The 19,067-nt window shown below is 41.6% G+C and overlaps 1 protein-coding gene across 1 annotated transcript in view; it reads right to left on the minus strand.

Annotated features, from left to right (window-relative positions):
- TBC1D22A (TBC1 domain family member 22A) overlaps positions 1 to 19,067 on the minus strand; it is an 859,623-nt gene that overhangs the window by 55,614 nt on the left and 784,942 nt on the right. The window lies entirely within an intron of this gene.

The raw sequence follows: 19,067 nt of genomic DNA on the forward strand, positions 1-19,067 counted from the left end.
TTTTATATAATGCAGTAGAAGGTACAATATGAGTGTGAATATGTCAACCATTGGTGATTCCAAGACTATATAAAACTGTCAATAAGCTCTCATGCATGGCTCAATATTTGTGTATGTTCACACATTGTGCATATTCTCCAAATTTTGTTGCTAAATTTCCCATTCAGATAATTGGAACAAAGTGTCAGTCGCAGAAATTTTCTCAACAAAATCTGCAGTATGAGAGTTTATCCTTAATCCCTTCATCTCCCAAGCTCATGACCGGGCCTAAATTTTACAATTCTGACCAGTGTCACTTTATGAGGTAATAACGCTGCATCGTTTCAAAGGATCACATTTATTCTGTGATTGCTTTTTTTGTGACATATTATACTTCATGACAGTGGTAACATTTGTTCGATATGACTTGCATTTATTTGTGGAAATATTGGAATTCTTATACATTTAAACCAGAGTTATGTCACACAAAATAGTTAATAACATTTACCACATGTCTACTTTACATAATATTAGAACCATAATTTTTTTTCCGTTAGGAAGTTAAAGGGGTTAAAAGTTAATAATCAATTTCAAAATCCCCCTCCCCCCACAAATGACCCCATTTTGGAAACTAGACTCCTCAAGAAATCGGGAAACATATATAGATGTGTGGTGAGCAGCTTGAACCCCCAGGTGCTTCGCAGAAGTTTATAACATTGAGTTGTAAAAATGAAAATTTAAAAAAAATTACATTTTTCCCCAAAAATGTTCTTTTAGCCTCATGCAGTGAGCTTGTTGACACCACATGTGCCTCACAGAGATTTATACCATTGGGCAAGTGAAGAAAGAATAATTACCGTATTTTCCGCTTTGTAAGACGCACTTTATTTCCCCCAAATTTGAAGGGGAAATGTGGGTGCGTCTAATAAAGTGGATATACCGCTTACCATTACAGGCACGGATGAGTGGGTGTCCGCCGCCGCTACTGCCCGCCGCCGCTGTCGTCCGCCGCCGCTGCCGGGGCTGTCCGCTGCTGCCCCGGGTGATGCTGGAGGCTCCGGTGCTGCGGGGGGCTCTGGCGACATTTTGTGAAAGACCAGAGCCCCCCGGCAGTTCGTCCTTGCGTTCCAGTATGACTAATTCCAGGAAAATGGCCGCCGGAATCTCGGGAGATGAGATTTCAGCGCTGAGATCTCATCTCTCGAGATTCCGGCGGCCATTTTCCCGGAGTTAGTTCCAGTATGACTGACTCCGGGAAAATGGCCGCCGGAATCTCGGGAGATGAGATTTCAGCGCTGAGATCTCATCTCTCGAGATTTCGGCGGCCATTTTCCCGGAGTCAGTCATACAGGAATGCATGGACGAACTGCTGGGGGCTCTGGCCTTTCACATAATGTCGCCAGAGCCCCCCGCAGCACCGGAGACAGCCCTGCAGCATCAGAGACAGCCCTGGAGCACAGGAGCCCCCTGCAGAACCCTCATCCCAGCTTGCAGCACAGGAGCCCCCCTGCAGACCCCTCATCCCAGCCTGCAGCAAAGGGCCCCCCTGCAGCACAGGAGCCCCCTGCAGACCCCCTCATCCCAGCCTGCAGCAATGCTCCACTCCTGCCTCCAGCAACGACCCTGCGACCCTGATCCACCACAGCCACAACCCCTGGTAAGTAATAAGACGCATGGATTATAAGACGCCCCACCAATTTATTAAAAAAAGTTTTTTCCTATTTTTCTCCTCAAAATTTGGGGTGCGTCTTATAATCCGGAGCATCTTACAAAGCGAAAAATACGGTACATTTTTACCACTGAAATGTTATTTTAGCCCAAAATTTTTATAAGGGATAATAGAAAAAAATGGACCTCTCAGCTTGTAGTGCAATTTCGCCTGAGTATGCTAATGCCGCATATATACTCGGGAACTACTTTGAGGCACAGTGCAAAACTCAGAAGGGAAGGCGTGCCATAACTTAGTGCAGATACTTTTATGGTTTGAGAGTGTCATAACCCAATGGGAGAGTCCCTAAGGTGCAGAACAGCAGAACCCCCTATAAGTGACCCTATTTTACAAACTACACCGCTCAATTAATTTATCTAAGGGTGCTGTGATCATATTGACACCACGAGTGTCACAAAATTTTATACCATTGGGCAGAGAAGAAAAAATAATTACTTTTTTTTACTACAAAGAATTTGTTCTGGCCCCAGATTTTACATTTTCTCAAGGGAAAACGGGTAAAAAATGGCATCAAAATTTGTCACAACATTTTTGCTGAACATGGAATGACCCCATATATGGCTGTACAGTACTGCTTAGCCACATAGCGAGACTCAGTAGGCACGGCGCGTAATTTGCCTCCTGGAGCACAGATTTTCATAGAATAGTTTGCAGCAGACAACCCCCATCAAGTGACCCCCATTTTGGAAATTATACCCCTTTGGGAATTTATCTACAGTTGTGATGATTTGACTCCATGAGTGTCCAGAAACAAGCAGCAGTGGATGTTGCTGAGTGAAAATTGCAAACCTGCCATAGTAGTGCCTGTACATTGTAGTGCCCAGTACGTTATGCTCAGCTCGTGCTTCTGGAGACATGTACCCATAAATTAGGCTGGCTCTCATCGCTACTGAAATGCCAAACATGTGGACGCTAAATGTGATTTAGGCACACTGGGGCTCAGAAGGGAGGGGGCATTTGGACATAAGAGTGCAGAAATTGCTGGATTTATTTTGGGGGTTTAGAACCATAGCGCTATTCCAGAGCCTTTGTACTACCAGTAACTTGGAAGCCACTATAGTTTTTGTGGATTGAGTTGAAGCTTTTGCTGGGAACATTTTACATAACATTTGAGGTCACATTTATCTGGCACTCTACGCTGTGCACTTACATCAGAGTTTCCAATTAAATCTCATCCGAATTACGTGATTCAGAATTTCCCCAGGAGTGGTGGCCCAGGGGCGCCCTAATTCACTGAGAGATGGAACCACACTTGAATTTCTTCATACTTTGTGACCACACACATTTCCAGACTTTTTAGCCAAAATGGGGAATTTCTAAAATTCTTGGTCGAAGGTCCGGTCAGTATTACTCTGAATAACATTCAGTATTTATTTTGATTGTTTTCACTGGGTGTCACCTATTTCACTGTGTGTCTTTGTCACTAGGATTTGTCAGGATGTGGTTCCCTTAAGTGCTCATCTCTTGAAAGGGCTAGGGGAAAGTGTACTGCCATGAGGTTCCATTCCACTCTGACCCCTAGCTCTCGTCTCTCAGGAGGGGAGTAGACAGTAGATGGCTCCTAGTTCTCGCTTGGGTGGGATCTCAGGCAGATGCTAGGAGCAATATTGTGTCTCCTTGGGCAGTGGGAAGCAACTTGTCCCTACCCTCACTGTGGCCTTCTGGCTTGGAGGGACTTAAATAGACAACATCCTCGTGCACTTTTCAGTGGCACCTGCCACTTTTTTTTATATGCACTTGGGTTTCGAGCACAATTTCAGGCTTTAAAAAAAAAATAGAAAAAATAAAGAACCTCAGTAGTTGCTAAAGGACAATAACATAACATAGTAACATAGTATTTAAGTTTGAAGGAAGACTATAAGTCCAGTTCAAACCATAGCTTGACAATTGGTAAAATAATTTTTTTAAAGAAATGTATTCTGTACACTACGGTCTTTAGTGAACTACACAAACTTTAGATGCTTCTCAAAATTAAGAGGTTAAACTTTGAGTTTGCTTGTGTACTCTTTGCATATTAGTCATCTAAATAAATCAAGCCATTAATTTCCCCTGCCTGTAGGTCCATGTTTCACTTTTAAGATATGGATTTGAAATAACAGTTAAGCATTCCATTGTCTAAAAGTTTCTTGTAAGAAAATTGCCTATGAAAAGATCATCCTTATTTATCTTATTTTTAACCTTTAACAACACTCTATGACCTTTTCGTCAACGGATCAAAAAACAGAGAACACAACCTGATACACTGAAAAGATGAAACTAACTACAGACAAAAAGGTCATTCAGCACTGACTCAGAATCAGACGGTGGGCACTCATTCTTGATTCTAAATAGGAGAAAAGTCAATCTTTACTGTCATGTTATCAAACCCAATAAGAATAACCTACAGTCAATGTACAACATCAGTTTTCCAGAAAATTCCAGTGGCTTTATATATTGAAGTGAGCAACCTATGATTTGACTTCTCACATGCCCTACCTCCAAACAAACCCTGATCTTCTAAACATGGGGCTAAATCTCCCCAATAGTTATCTCTAAGCATCAGTGGTTGCAGCTTTTTAAAGTTTATTGCTTTGACAGCTTGTTATTAGTTTGAATATCTTGTCAAGTTGTAGAAGAATCCTTGGCTAAAAATAGAGAGACACTGATAGCTCAATAGGACACAACTGCCAGCTTCTGAAATTGGTCAACAACTCGGGCTGACAGCTCTCAACAAAGTGAAAAATGGAAGGTGACACTTTGACAGAGCAATCTTCTGTTAATCTTCTGATAACATAGGGAGGTATATTGCTTGTGTAATTAATTTCATATTTTTGAGAAGGAGAAATTCCATGGAGAAATGTACCTTTATATCCTGAAAATAAAAGCTTATGACACATTGATGGTCTTTGCTGTTCATATTTCTTTTATCATACACTGGGGCATATATTTTACTATCACTACATGACCCACTTAAGGCAGCAATTAAATCCCTCATACATTTTTCTTGCAATTTTCACTTCATAAATACAGAATTGCCTAGTTGTTCAGCAGTGAAGCAAGTTTTAAATCTCTGCAGTGCTTTCATCTGAAGCAGTGAACATGAGACACCAGTGACCGGTGTTAATTTCTAGGACCTGGTAGGCCAATAGAGGATGTCTTCTGTTTATGTAGTATTCATATTAACTCTGAAAGTATTTTTGTATTTTACATTATTAATGTAAATATGTGCTAAAAGCTTCTAGAATTAACAATATTGTTAATAAATATTGTAGCCATTAAACTATATTTTTAGAATTATGTTTCTACAACATCAGATTATAATTTGCTACAGCTACCTTAGCATGCTATCCACAAATCACATCCACTGCTGAAGACTAAATTATATTATTCATAAATTAATTTCTTTACACAACTTTCCTAAAAAGGAAATAACAAAAAAGGCTTTTTGTCACCAACCCTTCCAAAGAAATCATACTTCAGTCTTTTTTATTTATATATTATCTAACATGAATGTGAATATTTACCATGCTATCTGAGGCCTTTAGAGACTGAGCTGTACCTCAGTTTTTTTTGTACGTTCTCTGAGCATTTACCCTGTCTGAACTTGGTTAGAACATCTGGGAAGATTGTCAACTGTCTGAATTCTTTGCACTTCTTAATAATCATTCTTACTGTAGAATGATGGATTTTAAACTAATTGGAAATGGCCTTAAAACTCTTCATAGATTGGTGGGCAGCAACAATTGCTTTTCTAAGATCATTACTGATGTCTTTTCTTTTTCTCACCTGGCTACTACTTACAATTTATTTACTAAAGAAGCAGTAAGAAACAGTAAGGATATATTAAATTACCATATATACTCGAGTATAAGCCAACCTGAGTACAAGCCGAGGTGCCTAATTTTACCTCAAAAACCGGGAAACTTTATTGACTCGAGAATAGGTCGAGGGGGGAGATGCAGCAGCTACTGGGTCCGCAAGTCTCCCCTCTCCCCGTTGGTCCGCAAGTCTCCCATGGGGGTGTTTCTTACCCACTTCTACACAGCTGCGGCAGCGGCGGAGCAGCGCCATCCTGTCAGGTATGGAGTCTTGGAGGTAGCGGCGTGTCGGTAACCTATGGAGCAAGTGGTAGCAGTCGTGGAGGCATACGGCAGGTGGAGATTGCGGGCGGCCTGTATTTTCACTGCACACACTTCACTTCCAGTCCCGCTCATTATGGCTTATGAATATTTGTGACGTCACCCAAAGTGAAGCGTGCGGCACAGAAAATACCGGCCGCCCGCAACATCCACTTGCCGTATGACTACCGCTTGCCTCCTCGACTGCTGCTCTATACATTACCAGCACACCACTACCTCCACAACTCCATACATGACAGGATGGCGCTGCTTCGTCGCTACCGCTTGCTCCATAGATTACCGGCACTCTGCTTCCCTCAAAGACTCAATACATGCCAGTATTGCCATGCTCTGCCACTGCTGCTGTGAAGGAGGGGGTAAGAAAACCCTCTGGGGAAGCGAGATGGACCGGGGGGAGAGGGAGACAGACCGGCGGGGGTGACTCGAGTATAAACCAAGAGGGGCATTTTCAGCCTAAAAAAAATGGGCTGAAAATCTCGGCTTATACTCAAGCATATACGGTATTCACAAAACTTTCACACTGCTTCTGAATTTTTTAGCCTAGATTAATAAAGTCACAATGTAATTTGTCATGTTTTGTTGTTCATATGAGGTTGTATTTATCTAATTTTCAGCCCTTCTAAGGACCGGATTTTACTTTACTATGTCTTGATCTGGAAAACCATAGAACTAAAAAAAAGTGTACATAATTTTTTTCAAGACTGTACGTAGTTCTTATGTATAATATCTATATTTAGGTCACTTTACTCGTACAATAACTAATACGCTAACCTAAACATATTAGATTTGTAGTACTATAGTCACTGTCTACACTTAATAGAATACATCTGAGTATCAATTGAGGGCATAAAACTATATTAATTCAAACCCTAATGGGCAATATTACTAGACTCTGATTATATTAACAGAACAGATAGAAGCAGGTTGTTAATTGTAAACAACCCATTTTACATATTAATGTGCAGTCTGCTTCAGTTTAATGTGCAGTCAAGACTTAGACATGATAAATGTTCAAAGACAAAAATAACAGTGCATGAATTATGGTAAAATGAGTCTGTATTTATATAGTACAGTTTGTCCAGTTCCAGATTACATCAACTTAAATTCTCTCTAGATAGAATAATTGTGTGATATAATGACTTCATGAACATGATTGTGTCTGGAGGAAAAAATAATTTATATTCAAGTATTTAGGGTATCAATCTGACCAATGGTGGGATCTGCAACAAGTGGTATGTTAACCCCATGTCTTTCTGGGGAAGCTCTGGTTTCCTGCTACACTACAAAACATAAGATTCATTGGTATGATGTGATATTAGTAGTGATGAGCGAGTATACTCGTTGCTCGGGTTTTCCAGAGCACGCTCAGGTGACCTCTGAGTATTTGTTATTGCTCGGAGATATAGTTTTCATTGCCTCAGTTGCATGATTTATGGCTTCCATATACGCTGAATACATGTGGGGATTCCCTAGCAAACAAGCATTCCCCACAGGTATTCAGCGTATCTGGCAGCCGTAAATCATGCAACTGAGGCGATGAAAACTATATCTCCGAGCAATAACAAATACTCGGAGGTCACCCGAGCGTGCTTGGGGAAACCCGAGCAACGACTACACTCGCTCATCATGAGCTATTAGCTATAGCATGCATGTGTTTGAAAACTGTGTGCAATTCTAAGAAACACAGGCAAAATGTGATAAACAACAAACAATACTTTGTTGTGAAAATTATGAATTAAAAATGAGATTTATACTTGTTGTGGCTGCAACAGTCATGTGAAGTCAATATATCTTTACTGCAAAATAGCATAAGCTGATGGGGCATATCAGGGTGACACGTTTATCAATAAAGTCGGAATTCTTAGTGTAAAATTTGGCTAAACAGTCTTAAAATGTCTTGACGTTTGATAAATGTGGCATATTTTAAGACTGTCTAGTCTAAGCTGACATTATTAGTTGGCATACTTGGAGTCAGAAATATGTACCACAACTTTGGAGCTTTCTTTGTCATAAATGTTCCTCGACAAGCTGCCACACTTAAGATAAGCAACAATAATTTCAGTGAGGTCAAATTCCTTTCTTGGACAAGTGTCTAAAGCAGACACTAAGACCTCATTCAGACATCCGTAATCTTCCTGCTACATAAAAACACGGACAGTTACTCTATAGTGTTTTGGATCCGATTTTCATCAGTATTTGCGCAATGATTTTTACCTCATGGAAAAAAAACAAACAAACAAAAAAAAAACTGTAAAGACATCCATGTGCTTTCTATGATTTTCATGGATCCCTAAATTTGTATGGGTAATATTGATCCCTGACTCAGATCAAAAACAGACATGTCTTCATGACTTTTTGCAGATCACTCTGGATATATGAAAACCTCCATAAGCTATAAAACATATGTGTTCTATCAAAAAAAACACAGATCAATCATGGATGTGATTCACAGACATCTGAACGAGGCAATGATATGGCGCGAGTCATGGAACACAGTCATTTGACATAAATTGCTCACATAACCACTAACTCATGGAAACGAAGATTTATGACAGTGTGCGCTCTGTCAGGATTCACAGGTCTGCAGCCACATAGAGTGATTACAGACTTTTGTGCCAAATTTGGACAATCCCTTTAAATGTAACTAGAGTAGGCAACTACTATAAGAGCAATTTCCTTCCTTGTAGTAAATGTTGAGTTCAGAGGTTTCTCCATAGGTTTCTGCATTCTGGAGTCATTATATAAAGGCTCACTTGCACTAGTGTATAAATTTGACGAGTGCAATGCAAGAAAGCTTGTTATTCAATGAGGCAGTGCTCATCTGTGAGCTTTTCCTCAGCACTAATCAGAATGAGGAAAAAATGTGCAGTATGCTGTGAGTGGATGAGTGAATGGGATCACACTCGCCAACGCAACTCAATGGATGCTTTAAAACAAACAAAATTGCACGACATACGCACCATGCGTGGGCCGCCAAATTTTTACACACATCTCAAAATGAAACCCGAAATTCATCAGCCAAGTACAGTAAATTCACAGTTCGAGTCGTCAGAATAGAGAGCTAGACTAGATAGATGTCCTGTAGCCATTTAATGTCATATTATTAAACTTGCCTTATTTTACCTAAATAATAAAAAAAAAACAATGCGGAGTCTCCCTTATTTATGATAACCAGCCAAGGCAAATAATACAGCTGTGGGCTTATATTATCAGGCTGGAAAGTCCCTGGTAAATAAGCATAAAAATACAAGCCCGCAGCCGCCCCCATCATATGAGATGACGACAACGCTTATCAGAGTGACCGGGTCTTGCTGAGCGCAGTGGGAGCCAGCGGCGCTGATGGGAGTTGTCATCAGTAACAGAAAACTGAATAGCAGTCACTTTACTGCGATTCAGAGTCACCGGAGATATCGGGGAACATGGACTATGGTGGCGCTTAATGGGAACATAAATTGTTTTTATTTCTGTATTCTTCTGTTTGCAGATATCCTTTGCTAGACTATTTTGGATTTGTTGGATTATGGTGGACCTGTACAGGATATTTTTTCCAATAAATTAGTGAACGAGAGATAGTGTGGGGGAGTCCATGTTCAAATAAAGTGTTTTTTTCTGTGAGTGTTTTTATTTTTGATTAATGGGTTAGTAGACACCTCTCCATTACTAGACCCAGGGCAACCCCAATATTATTACCCAGATTGACAACACACCAGGGCAATTGGGAAAAGCTGGACAGAGCGTCAAAATTGGCACATCTAATGTGATGCACCATTTCTGGGACAGCTGCGGACATATATTTTTAGGCTGGTAAAGGCCCCTTAACCATGGACCTTCCATGCCTGATATCATCCCCCAGCTGTCTGCTTTACCTTGACCGGTTATCAAAAAATAGGGGGAGGAAACCCATGTCGTCTTTTTCATTTATTAGGTTAATACATGTCCAGCAAACTATACATGCAAGGCGCTAATTATGTTTATTTTTTCAGCAGGATATCAAATGATCCGTCCTTATTTATTAATGAGTCTGTGGATGGCAAGGCTATTGTCATGTTGGAAAACATAGATGGCAGGATCTGCTAATATTTGAACAACTTTGGACTTGATCAAATGACGCTCAACTTTGGACTCCTATATTCTGAGATATTGATATGCTTCTTATTAATTATGTATGTTCTATTCATCTTTTATGGCTGTTTTGCCTACCTTGATTCACTTATTTGTAATTTGCTGGCCCTTTTTGTTTTACTCACCCTAGTAGTTTTCTGTGCAGGACTTCGGTTCTATGTATATACACTTCATTGGCATCACAGTGGTGTGCGCGCCGCGGCCCTGGCTTCCTGGCATGGAGCGGCGCGTCTATGTGCCTTGTCCGCACACGTGGGGACTTGTTCCTCTCCCCGCGCATGCGCAGCGATGCTGATGCTCTGCTTCATGGCTGAGACCCGGGGAGGGCGGTGCGCACGCGCTAACTGTTCCACTGTGATTGGTGGATGAGTATCACATGTCTGATCATGGGATCATAAAAGGTCCTGGTTGGTTAATACCTACATTCCCCTTGAGAAAGCGGTGTTATAGACATGCGAAACGCGCGTCAGGGTTTATTTGGGGTATCCACACCCGGTCCTGGACCCTCCCTGCCTTTGGTAAGCATTTTGTTACTTTCTGGCCTGCACATTGATAGAGCGATCTGAGAGCTATGGCTGGCTTTTTTTTATTTACCTTTCATGGGCGATAGATTACTGCACTTGCACCTTATTTAATGCGACTATTGCACAGAGTGAGCAGGTGTATTTAGTAGGGTCCCCCCTTTCTTCTGTCTCATTTGCCTGTATAGATCTGTTTTGATTGAATAGATGTTATGATTTAGTATATTATATTTTTGAACTATCAATAAATTTACTATTTTTTATACTTAATGGCTCCCTATTTCTCTATGTGATATACATATATTTTGGAGTTGGTTTGTTTCGCTGCTTTTTTGTGTTGGAATGGGCTATTATTTGGTCCTATTGTAGTGTTTACAACATGTTATTGAGGTTTTTGTTTCTATTACGTTTATTATGATAGCTTTATTAGGTTTGTAAACTGGCTTTAAATTAGAGAATTACAGTATGTAAAAGATGATGTTAAAACGGCATTGCGTACGGATTGCATACGCATATCATAGATGCTAGGTGAGAAAAATTGCATTGTGCTCGCATAACACTCATCCTACTTTTCTGGATCAACATCAGAGCGATTGACTTAAGCCTGAAGCTGATAAACATTACCTCCCACTGCATAGTGGCTTTATTTCTTTATAAATATACAAATCTCTTTTGATCCATAGTATATTATATTTGCTGTTCTGATAGCTGTCTGAAAATTCTGTTTGCAGGATATTTGGGTAGATATAAAATATCTACATAAAATTAAAAGTTACCCATAGAAACTACAAATCAACTTATGCAAGGAAGTAAATAATAAAAATGCACTTTAAAGGCTATATTGTATAAACCATGGGAGTCAATTACATTAAAACCACACTGAACAATCAGAATACCCGTGTAGATATCCGAGCAAGCTGTATCACCGCTAAGATAAAAGAGCAGTGATGTATAAATGTATTACTAGATTCAATTAGTTACATAAAATTGCTGAGAAATGCAGCATTTCTTGAATGTAAGGACACTGTTATCCATAGCAATGTGGGAGTGGAATTACATTCTGTGTGAATCTTATATGAAAACCCTAGAATACAGATTCATTATTAGCCACAAGTTGAGTATAAGAGTTTCATTACAGTTTGGCCCCATATGAGCATTGCAGTGGTCAATGTGAGCATAATATGACAATATATGGGCAATGTACAACTAGGTCATAGCAGAAAGCAAAAGCAATGAACTGGAATGTATTCTGGTGTGCATGCAGCATTTAGGTGCATGTTCACACTGGCCACTAAAAACACAAAACCCAAGAAAAAAAACAAAATTAGCAGGTACCCTGCAGTAAATAAAAAACTAGCAACAGTGCATAAAAATAATATAGGGTACTGGCCTTTCTGTTTAGTCTTTGCACCCTGAGCAGATGTGGCACGACCTCCCTTTTCTTTAAGCTTTACATTACATTTAAAAAGCTCCCCACTGCTGAGTGTCTTTAAGTCGGGGCCTCGGTCCTTCTCAGCCCTTCTTCACAAAAAAGTAATTAGACACATGGTAAGGTTTTTATTCTAGAGATTAGGACCACCTAACCATCTAGAGGTTAGTTCACCTTGACGTGGTGGGGTTGCTTTTACTTTTTTTTATAAAAAAAATGTTAACCAAGAACCCTATATTATTTTCATGCACTATTGCCATTTATTTATTCACTGCAGGGTATTTGTTCATTTTCTTTTGTTCTTGAACTAGGTCATAGCAGTAGACTGTGTACGTCGTGTTCCAAATTATTATGCAAATTATATTTTTCTGGGATTTTCCTAAATGGTCGGTGCAAATGTCAGTCTAATAAAAGTCATCACCCATTAGATTATACATCGAATTTTATTGAAGAAACCTCCCAATGATAACAGTATAATCTCCAAAATGAATAAAACCTCAAAATGCACCGTTCTAAATTATTAGGCACAGTAGAATTTCTAAACATTTGATGTTTTAAAGAACTGAAAATGCTCATTTGTGGAATTTGCAGCATTAGGAGGTCACATTCACTAAACAAAAAAGCTATTTAACTCCAAAACATCCTAACAGGCCTAGTTACATGTTAACATAGGAACCCTTCTTTGATATCACCTTCACAATTCTTGCCTCCATTGAACGTGTGAGTTTTTGGAGTGTTTCTGCTTGTATTTCTTTGCATGAAGTCAGAATAGCCTCCCAGAGCTGCTGTTTTGATGTGAACTGCCTCCCACCCTCATATATCTTTGGCTTGATGATACTCCAAAGGTTCTCTATAGGGTTGAGGTCAGCTGAAGATCGTGGCCACACCATGAGTTTATCTCCTTTTATGCCCATAGCAGCCAATGACTCAGAGGTATTCTTTGCAGCAGGAGATGGTGCATTGTCATGCATGAAGATGACTTTGCTCGTGAAGGCACGTATCTGCTTTTTATACCATGGAAGAAAGGTCATTTTCACAACTTGAGGAACCTTAAAGGGCCCTACTAGCTGTTTTTCCATGATTCCGGCCCAAAACATGATTCCTCCACCTCCTTGCTTACATCGCAGCCTTGTTGGGACATGGTGGCCATCCACCAACCATCCACTACTCCATCCATCTGGACCATCCAGGGTTGCTCGACACACATCAGTAAACAAGACTGTTTGGAAATGCAACCATTTCTGCTTGTGAACACTGTTTAGGGGTGGCCGAATAGTAGGTTTATGCACCACAGCAAGCCTTTGAAGGATCCTACACCTTGAGGTTCGAGGGACTCCAGAGGCACTAGCAGCTTCAAATAACTTTGCTGCTTTGTTATGGTATTTTGGCAGCTGCTCTCTTAACCCAATGAATTTGTCTGGCAGAAACCTTCCTCATTATGCTTTTTTCTGCATGAACTCTGTCTGTGCTCTGTTTCAGTCACAAATCTCTTCACAGTATGATGATCACTCTCTGAGAGATCTTTTTTATTTCCCATACTGAAAATAATAATGTGGAAGATCATTTTTAAGTAGTTTTCCTTTAATTAGAATCACCTTAAAAAACTAATTATCACATGTGCATAAGATTGATTTCAGTGATCCATTGAGCCCTGAGACACAATACCATCCACGAGTTTATTTGAAAAACAAAACAATTAAATCTTTATGACACTTAAATCCAATTTGAATAATAATAATTTGGAACACGGTGTATACATGGTGGTCACTATATTGGTCGGCGTGGGGAATGCAAAATATTCTACACAATGTTTGTGATGGGCTTTCCTTGGTACTATGAAACACTATATGACTCTGCTGGCAACACATACTATGGTGTTGTTTGGCTTTTCATGTGGTGACAAGACAAGAGGTCGCGGATTGCTATTTTCCCCTGGATTTCTCTTACATGCATAGTAGATTCCAGAATATCTCATCCAAAAAAAGCTGGAATCCGTAGCAAATATATACAGTATGTAGTTTATTTATTATTATTATTATACATTTTTATAGTGCCATTTATTCCATGGCGCTTTACATGTGAATACGGGGCAAATATAGACAAGTACATTAAACATGAGCAAATAAGGCACACGGGTACATAAGGAGGGAGGACCCTGCCCGCGAGGGCTCACAGTCTGCAGGGGATGGGTGATGAAACACTAGGAGAGGGTAGGGCAGGTTGTGCGGTGGTTCAGTAACTTCAGGATCACTGCAGGCTGTAGGCTTGTCGGAAGAGGTGAGTCTTCAGGTTCTTTTTGAAGGTTTCTATGGTAGGCGAGAGTCTGATGTGTTGGGGTAGAGAGTTCCAGAGTATGGGGGAAGCACGGGAGAAGTCTTGGATGCGGTTGTGGGAAGAAGAGATGAGAGGGGAGTAGAGAAGGTGGTCTTGAGAGGATTGGAGGTTGTGTGTAGGTAGGTACCGGAAGACCATGTCACAGATGTATAGAGGAGACAGGTTGTGGATGGCTTTGAATGTCATTGTGAGGGTTTTGAACTGGAGTCTCTGGGCGATAGGAAGCCAGTGAAGGGCTTGACATAGGGGAGAGGCTGGGGAATAGCGGGGAGACAGGTAGATTAGTCGGACAGCAGAGTGTAGGATGGATTGGAGTGGCGCCAGAGTGCTAGAGGGGAGTCCAGAGAGTAGGAGGTTGCAGTAGTCGAGGCGGGAGATGATAAGGGCATGCAGTAGTCGAGGCGGAAGATGATAAGGGCATGCACTAGCGTTTTAGCGGTGTCGCGGTCAAGGAAAGCACAGATCTGGGAAATATTTTTGAGTTTGAGACGGCAGGAGTAGGCAAGGGTCCTAGAACAGAGCCTTGAGGAACACCGACTGACAAGAAGCGAAGTGAGGAGGTGGTGTGGGGGAGGGAGACACTGAATGTTCGGTCTGTCAGATATGACGAGATCCAGGAAAGGGCCAAGTCTGTGATGCCAAGAGATGAGAGGATTTGTAGCAAAAGGGAGTGGTCCATAGTGTCAAAGGCAGAAGACAGGTCCAGGAGAAGGAGGACAGAGTAGTGTCGCTTGCTCCTGGCAGTTAGTAGGTCATTGGTGACTTTAGTTAGGGCAGTTTCAGTTGAGTGATGGGAACGGAAGCCTGACTGTAACCGATCAAAGAGGGAGCAGGAGGAGAGGTGGGAGGACAGTTCAAGATGGACGTGTTGCTCCAGTAATTTGGAGGCATAAGGGAGAAGAGATATTGGGCGATAGCTAGACAAAGAAGATGGGTCGAGGGAGGGCTTTTTGAGGATGGGTGTGATCTTGGCATGCTTGAAGGATGAGGGGAAGACACCTGTTGTGAGTGAGAGGTTGAAGAGGTGCGTTAGGGTTGGGATGAAGACCGTGGAAAGGTTAGGGATGAGGTGGGACGGGAGCGGGTCAAGCGTGCAGGTGGTGAGGTGTGATCTTGACAGGAGGGTGGAGAGTTGATCTTCTGTCATGGTGGAGAAGCTGGTTTTGTAGGAGCAGGGTTGTGCAGCTAAGAGGGGCAGTAGGCGCTGTGGGCCAAAACTTTCTCTGATCGTATCGATCTTCTGTTTAAAGAAAGAGGTGAAGTCTTCAGCAGAAATGAGGGGGTGGAGGTGCTGGGGGACGGAGTAGAGAATTGAAAGTGTTGAAAAGCTGTTTAGGGTTGTGAGACAGGGAGGATATGAGAGATGAGAAGTAAGTTTGTTTTGCGGCAGTGAGCGCAGACTTGAAGCTGGCGAGGGACTGCTTGTATGAAGTGAAGTGGTTAGCAGAGCGGGATTGCTTCCATCTCCGCTCGGCAATCCTGGAAGCCCATCTCAATTCTTTGGTCAGGCTGGTCAGCCAGGGCTGCCTGTTGATTGTACGAGTTTTACTATGCATGAGCGGGGCAGCTGAATTGAGTGTTGCTGTTATTGTGGTGTTTATAAGGAATTTGGTAATTTCCTTACACGCCTTACTTTCTCTGTAGCTTATAGTCAGACCAGATGTTAGGCTGATTGATTACTAGAGTTAGAAAAGTGTGCAATTTGTGCATTTCAGTTTAAGGAAAACTAAAGGAGCAGAAGGTGTCATTCAGACTCCCATGCTGAGGCCCCCTAGGGTTCAGTGGGGCATTTACTATTGTGTAAGGTAACACTTGTATAGTCAGGGATGCTTATGTATAGTTAGTGCTCAGCCAAGCAGGAGTTAATTTGTGTTTTGGGCCTGTATATAAAGGCTATACATTTATTATATACACCAACAATATAAAACATGAAAAGCCATTTTTAACTGAATTTTTGTATTACTGTCTAACTGAATTAACCCTTTCACCACCTTGGGTTTTTCAGCTTTTTGAGTTTTTGTGTTTTGCTCCCCTACTTCCCAAAGCCAAAACCTTTTTTATTTTTCTGTCAATATGGCCATGTGTGTTAAGTGTCGAGTTCCTGCCGCTGCATAGGGGGAATCTCGAAACATGTCTGCTGCGGTCTCCCATTCTGCATCTGCCGCAGTGAAGCCTAATCAGTGGAGACGTCGGTCCCAGCATGTCGCTCAGCCTGATACTGTGCAAAGGGTTACTGCTGCCTTTACAGGCTCTGCTTTTGTAGCCAGCACTGGTCAGCGGCGAGCAGGCTTTTCTGGGACTAAGTCCTGCTTTGCACACACTGAGCATGCCCACGGTAGGACCTCTCATTGGAGGTCATGGGTCACACGCTCGGTTCCTGTAGCAGCTCCTATTGGACCACTAGGAAGGTCCTTGTCTGCTGCAGCTATAAAAGGTTTGCATGGCCGCACGGCCATGCGCTAGTATCAACTTATGTTATGAGCTTTGCTATCTTGTGGTCATGTATGCATGTGGTCAGGGTTGGCTGAAATAAGCCCCTAGAATACTGGCACCTCCAGTGAAGAGTTTTGTGTGTATGGATTCAGGGCTTGCGTATAGCCACTAGAATTCCGGCTCCACCAGAGAGGAGTTGTTCGCCTGCTAGGCTGACTGCATGACCACTCTTTGCTTTTTGCTCAGTTAGGTAGCCTTCATCCTCTGTGAGCTTAACAGGGCACAGCGTTTTCATATCTTTGCGATTCTGTGAAGTAACAGAGTCCGCTTATACAGCCATATAGCGCCATTTGCTAGCAGCAGGTTTCCCTCCTGCATGGTGGACCCCGGGTTGGGAACGCACCTATTTTACAGTACATATATATTTACTCGGTGTGTTCCACCAGCCCTAAGAATGTGAGGGATTGTTTTTTGTGAGACGAGTTGCACTTTTGAACACCACCATTGGTTTTACGATATAGTGTCCTGGAAAATGGGAAAAAAAAGTCAAAGTTTGATGACATTTTTTATTTAAGTGGTGAAAAACACAAAAAGTTTGTTAAAAAAAAAAAGTTGTTTTTCGAGACCTGTATCGTCTCCATTTTTTGTGATCTGGGGCTGGGTGAGGGCTTACTTTTTGTGTGAAAAAATAAACAATGTGTCCATGACACTTTATGAAGCTGATTCGCTTTGCTGCTACTAAGAAATCCTTCAGGTTTTGGGACAAAACTGTGCACAAAAATGGGCCAAAAACAAAACAAAAATACAACACATATCCTATTGACGTATGCAGATCTGTTATTTTCTCCTTTCTCCCTCTCCACAAAACATACCATCAGAGTGACACATCCGCTTTTTGTAAAATGAGGATACAAAAAAAGGGTGCTTAACGAGTTAAAACAAATAAATAAATCTTTACAAATCTACATTAGTGGGATGGTAATTGGATTAAAGCAAAAACCCCATTTCTGTACTGGATACTGTAACATTTTACCATGACTTACATTTGATATCAACCGTCTGTCACTTATCAATCTGAAATGTTTTACATTTTACACTTTTGTAAATCCTGTTTCCGATAGAGAAGAAAGATTTAATACCTGGCAAATCCAGGAGCTGGCATAAAAGTAAACAGAGTTAGGAAGGGGAGACGGTCAAGATTAAAGTCATAAAAGAACTCAAGCGAAAAATAGTGTTTACTTTCTTCTGAAGAAACATGTTACAGAAAGTTTGTTAGCATGCCACATTAAATGGGAATGCCATCATCGGAGATTTTACACACAGTATATATGATGCTACTTTCTGGTATTCAAAACTATGAAATTGCATTCCCCATCTTCAGCATCTGCCAGAAGGTATTCTTGTGAAAAAGTTACAGGACTGCTGATGAAACCCTAACGGCTGAGTAAGCACAGTGAAATGTACTTTCTTAGGGTGTTTCCACAGTCAGGAAATGCTGCGTGATTGATGCTGCATACAGTCGCAGCATCCAGATGTTACAGCGTAGTGGAGGGGATTTCATGAAACATGTGGCGCATCTTTCCAGAACGCAGCACATCTGTTTGCAATGAGGCGGCGCTCTGTAAATTTCCCATAGACTATCATTAGATGCGGTAAAACTGCATCTAATGATTAGTCACATGCGTAATAACTGCGTAAACGCAGCTTACTACGCATGTCTACTAATTTAAATAATGTCTTACCTGTTAAACCACCAGAAGTCCGCATCCACTGCAGTTCTCACGATAACTTAGCTTACCGCGAGAAATGCAGTGCATGTAATCGAGGGTTATCTCCGGTCACCCTAGGCTAGTTCTCACGGTCGGCCTCTGGCCACTTCCTCCACCAATCAGCGTGTGAAACAGCTGACGCAATGACATCATGTCATCGCGTCAGCTGTGTACCATCGGAGAGTTAGCGCATTGGAGACAGAAACAGAAGCAGGGCGCCTGGGAACGGGTCCGAGGTGAGTATGTGTTTTCTTCATGTGTATGAAAATGGGGATTCTATGGGGTGAACATGGGTATTCTATGGGGTGAACATGGGGATTCTATGGGGTGAACATGGGAATTCTATGGTGGTTAACATGGGGATTCTATGGGGTGAACATGGGGATTCTATGGGGTGAACATGGGGATTCTATGGGGTGAACATGGGGATTCTATGGGGGTGAACATGGGGATTCTATGGGGGTGAACATGGGGATTCTATGGGGGTGAACATGGGGATTCTATGGGGGTGAACATGGGGATTCTATGGGGGTGAACATGGGGATTCAATGAGGTGAACATGGGGATTCTATGGGGGTGAACATGGGGATTCAATGAGGTGAACAAGGGGATTCTATGGGGTGAACATAGGGA

Source organism: Ranitomeya imitator, chromosome 4, assembly GCF_032444005.1.
Source record: "Ranitomeya imitator isolate aRanImi1 chromosome 4, aRanImi1.pri, whole genome shotgun sequence".
NCBI classification, from domain to species: domain Eukaryota; kingdom Metazoa; phylum Chordata; class Amphibia; order Anura; family Dendrobatidae; genus Ranitomeya; species Ranitomeya imitator.